The following is a 4818-nucleotide window of genomic DNA, read 5'->3' on the forward strand; positions in this document are numbered from 1 at the left end:
GAAGCCAACATCTAATTAGGGTCCAACCCATCATGCGACACATCGAATTACATGAGAATTCAATGACTGGTTCAATGGAACTCAAATTTAGTTCCAAGAACCACTTTGGCCACATCCGGACATATTCCGGGTGTCCCGGGGGAAGAAGCCAACATCTAATTAGAGTCAAATCTATCATGCGACACATCGAATTACATGAGAATTCAATGACTGGTTCAATGGAACTCAAATTTAGTTCCAAGAACCACTTTGGCCACACCCGGACATATTCCGGGTGTCCCGGGGGAAGAAGCCAACATCTAATTAGAGTCAAACCCATCATGCGACACATCGAATTACATGAGAATTCAATGACTGGTTCAATGGAACTCAAATTTAGTTCCATGAACCACTTTGGCCACATCCCGATATATTTCGGGTGTCCCGGAGGAACCCGAATAAAAATTTACATTAGCCTAGCGGTTGATTTTGATGTCTACACCAGCATTGAAATAAAATGTATTCCTGACGTCAAACATTAGGAAACATTGCGATTTAGATGTATTTATACAAGGTAACGTGAAATAAAATTTTCCTATTCTAATGTTGTTCTGACGTCGAGAATTTCAACCGTTTGTCATTAGAACCAAACGTTTTTGAGATGTTTTAAGATGAACAAAACGTTAGAATTTAACGTTTTTCGGGTTTTTTTTTTTCAAATGTAGACGCTTCCTGATGTTGTCTGATGTACAAGACATTAAAACAAAATGTTTTTCTGATGTTTTCAATTGTACCTAGTGCTTATTGTTCTCTGATGTTTTCAAATGTATAAAACGTCAAAACTAAACGTTGTTCACATTTTTTTCAAATGTTGATGCTTTCTAATGTTTTTAGTTGTATCACATTAGAATCAATCGTTTTTTGGATCCTTCAATTGTATCTAGAGTTTATTTTTTTCTGATGTTTTCAAATGTGCAAAACATTAGAATCTAACGTTTTCAAATGCTTGCAACCATACAACACATTAGAATTACAAACATGATATTGTAAACAGTACACACCATTGTTGTTAGATAACGTCAAAGAAATACATAATAGTCATTGCTAAAGCTCCCGTTCCCCACCAGTCAGTTAACTGACCTTAGCTAACCTAATATCATTGTAGCAACTCTCTATGCGGCATTGGAACCATGCCATCAGCGCGCTAAGAGTTATTAGACTACTGACATAGGCGCCAATTCGTGGATGACGAGGCACTAGGTGACGTTACAGCGAGCTTGACGATTGTTGTAACATTTTTGAGCGAACTACCAGACAATGATGCGTAGTGTTTACATAATCAAGTGTGTGCGTTACGACAAACTGACAGCTAAATCTGTGGTCTAACTGTCAAAACTACGAATTTATTAATAACTGTTATTCCTTTTGCAGGTCACCTCAGTCGCCAGCTGGTTGAGGTTGCCCTCTAGTAAAGGGTCAACACATTAATTTGGCAACCCATTAATTATTCATTTGAAAACATATTCTGGGTGTCCAGGGATGTGAAATCAATATGCGACACATTGAATAACATGAGAACTTTACAATAAAATCATTGGCAGTTTCCATCGCCACATGGATAGATGTCCCCAACGAAAAGACCAGAACCTTAGGCCAGGCGCCAACTGATATGGCGGAGATGTGGAATCTGCTAGCACGTCAAAACGTCATGTCGATGTGTGTCATATACCACACGTTTTCAACATGACGTTTTGACATGTTCCATCATGCCACATCACCGCCACACCAGTGGACGCCCGGCTTTACTTGATTAAAAATCAGCATGCGACACCGTAGATCACAAGAGTTTTTAAATAAAACCGTTGGCATTCATTTTGAATGTCCGTGGCCATACCATGGTGGTATAAATTGTAATTATACAATTAGCATTTGATGTAATTATATAGAGATTTTCACGTTTGGTTGCATTGGTGCGATATATGAGAGCGTGTTAGTGAAAATCCGAGGAAAATACATAATAAATCTCAGTCAAACTCATTTTGACAGATATAATTTCATACATTTTTATGTTGCTCAAAGGGAAATAATAAACAACTTTACACGTCGGTGAACATCACGTATCTCTATGTAAATAATGATAATACGTAAGCAGTGAGCGGTGAATGGCAATTTTACGATATAATAAATTAATGTCAAGATACTCGTATCATTTTAATGGAACATGTTGGGTTTTGGTTCAAATAAGTGTTTAAACATTTCCCAAAGCAATAATAACATAAAACCAATGAGTGACAAGGACAACATGGATCACATGGAAATATTCCGGGTACTCTCTGGGAACTGACCATAAACTTATTCCAACCATGCTTAAACATGCAACACATCAGATGACATGAGAGTTTTAAATCATTGGCAGTCATATTGAGTGCCTAAGACCACATTATTCATACGGACATGTTTAGAGTGGCCTAAGGGAAATGGTACAAATCTTACTTGATTCAAACTCGACATGCACCACTCATATCATATGAGAATTTGAAAACAAAACCATTTGCATTCTGAGAGACGAACCAGCCCAAGGCTGAAAGTCTCTTTAACAAAAAAAAAACCATTTGCACTCATGTTTCAAATTTCTTCCTCCGGACATCATGGACGTATTTCCGGGTTCGAACTTGGGCACGTTCATTACATCCGGTAGAGATATTGTACAGGTTCACGTCCATCAACGGTCGGTTGGTACGGCATATTTTTCGGTCCGATATGGAAGCTATTAACCTGGCAATGCTGGTGATACTGCAATTAAAATGAATGAAAAATAAAAGAGGCGCACTACTCATTTGAAAAGTGTAACGAACCTTGACTTTCTCTGCGGTGATACAGTGCACGGGGCCCAACGCTTGACGTCTTAGATCAGATGGAAGTTCTCGCTCGTCTTGTCAGTAGCAATTTAATCTGGAAAAGTTAAGATGCATTTATTATTAGTTGCGTATACATAACTTCCCTGAAGTGTTGGAGGATTAATTTTGCTCCCAGAATACATTTTTGAAAGATGTCGTTGTTAATATAGGGGATAAATTTGTACCGTAAAACGGGGTATCTTTGATAATGCGGGTAACTTTGATAATATAATATAATGAATAAATTTACTCGCTGCCCTTTTTCCGAATTGTAAACATTGGTTCCATATTGTAGCTTAAGGTATTACCTTTGATATCGTATAGAGCTTTTGTATATTATGTGTTACATATTTTCTAAACATATTGAAAAATAATTTTCTTACTTTTTGCCTGTTTTTGCTTTCAAGCAATCACTTGTGAAACGTATGTGTGTATGTAATATAGCCATCACAAATTCAATGATGCCTTCTTATTGCTTACAGTGTTTTCTGATTAAATAGTTATTCAAAGTTTCATATTTCTTGAACTAAATTGTTTGAAATTCACGCATGTTTTTCCATATTCTTCGAGCTTTATTAAAGCAACCCCAAATCAAAAGAAATAGTGCAAATGCAATAATTTTCGTAAAACTTATTACTAACGAATGAACACTAGGAACATCAGTACTTGTTTAAAAAAAGTAAAATTTGAAAAACATTCATTGCCTTAAAAAATATTTAGAAATTATAAAAAAATATCAATGTTACTCCGTTTTACGATATATCACACAATATGGGGCCTTATTACGGGTGTCACTACACAGAGATAAGCAAGTGATACTCAGAATAAGAACCGTGATTACCGTACAAATCAAATGGGAATCACTTCACCGTGACGACAAGTGACAAGTTTTCACCGTGAAGTGACATCCGTAATAAACCCCATGTTATCGGTGAACCACACAATTTTTGTCAGGAAGATAGTCATAATTTAGCCGTAATCCTGCATCGATGTGGTCTAACATACATACGTACTTAAAATAAACTTGTACTCACCCTTGGATCCACCCGGGTAGTTCGGGTCGGTGCATCACAACTTAGTGAACTCGGTGTAGGTCAGGGCGTACTTTAGACGCTTGCCCAGGATAATCACCATCGGACTTGCCTTGAATTTCTAGAAATCTTCGACAGAAGTCATTGTTTACAAAAGCTGTTACGCACTAATTCCAGCTCTATCTAGAAATATAAATTTACTCTATAGAAATTACTGACACTGCTTGTTCAAGTAACGTTCGTAACGCTTGTGTGTATTTGTATTGTTTTACGATGTACCGCTTTTAACAATACGTAGCTATTTCAAGCTGAACATTGCATTAGGTCCTCAGTAACATTGATCGATGCTCTTCGTCGACTTTCTCATTCGTTAATAACTTGAACACATAACCGTTTTTTGTTGTGTTTGTCGTATTAGATGGTAGATAAAAGCTTCTTTCATCGATCTGTGAGCTGAAAACACCTGTAAATGTCTTTACATGGCCGTGGGTTTACAAAGGGAAAGTCGACGTAGAAAATCTGTCAATGTTACTTAGGACCTAATGCACTGTTCAGTTTGATTTGTTCATTGGAAAGGGCTATCCTTTTCCAGTTCTAAAAATACCGTTGAATTTCAAGGTAAGTGCATGCGCATTGTTATTGATTATAATTGATTTCTTGATTATTTAAATCATTGGTTATTAGTTAGGTTGGTTCCGATTTTACAAGTTGTAGTTTCATTTTTATACCTGTAATCTTGACATTTTTACCTAGGGAATGAGTACTTAAGGAGGTTAGAGTATTTAGTGGTAATGACACTGATGCAGTCATTGCACAGTGCACAGTGGTCCAGAATGCAGATTTAGGTGGAATGATATGTTTTGAGCCTGAAATTGAAACTTTAGACTAAAAGTTTCTTCTACAAAGTTGTT

The 4818-nt window shown here is 36.8% G+C and overlaps 1 long non-coding RNA gene across 1 annotated transcript; it reads right to left on the reverse strand.

Moving 5' to 3' along the window:
• Positions 1-1955: 1955 nt before the first annotated feature.
• Positions 1956-4014, reverse strand: LOC135715622 (uncharacterized). Its single transcript, XR_010519152.1, has 3 exons — positions 3911-4014; positions 2835-2931; positions 1956-2772 (listed from the first exon to the last, which is right to left on the reverse strand). It is a non-coding gene; the product is annotated as an uncharacterized LOC135715622 (long non-coding RNA).
• Between the last annotated feature and the right edge of the window lie 804 nt (positions 4015-4818).

This window comes from Ochlerotatus camptorhynchus, unplaced genomic scaffold, assembly GCF_037179485.1.
Source record: "Ochlerotatus camptorhynchus isolate MF236.1 unplaced genomic scaffold, CSIRO-AGI_Acam_v1.1 ptg000967l, whole genome shotgun sequence".
In the NCBI taxonomy this organism is placed as follows: domain Eukaryota; kingdom Metazoa; phylum Arthropoda; class Insecta; order Diptera; family Culicidae; genus Ochlerotatus; species Ochlerotatus camptorhynchus.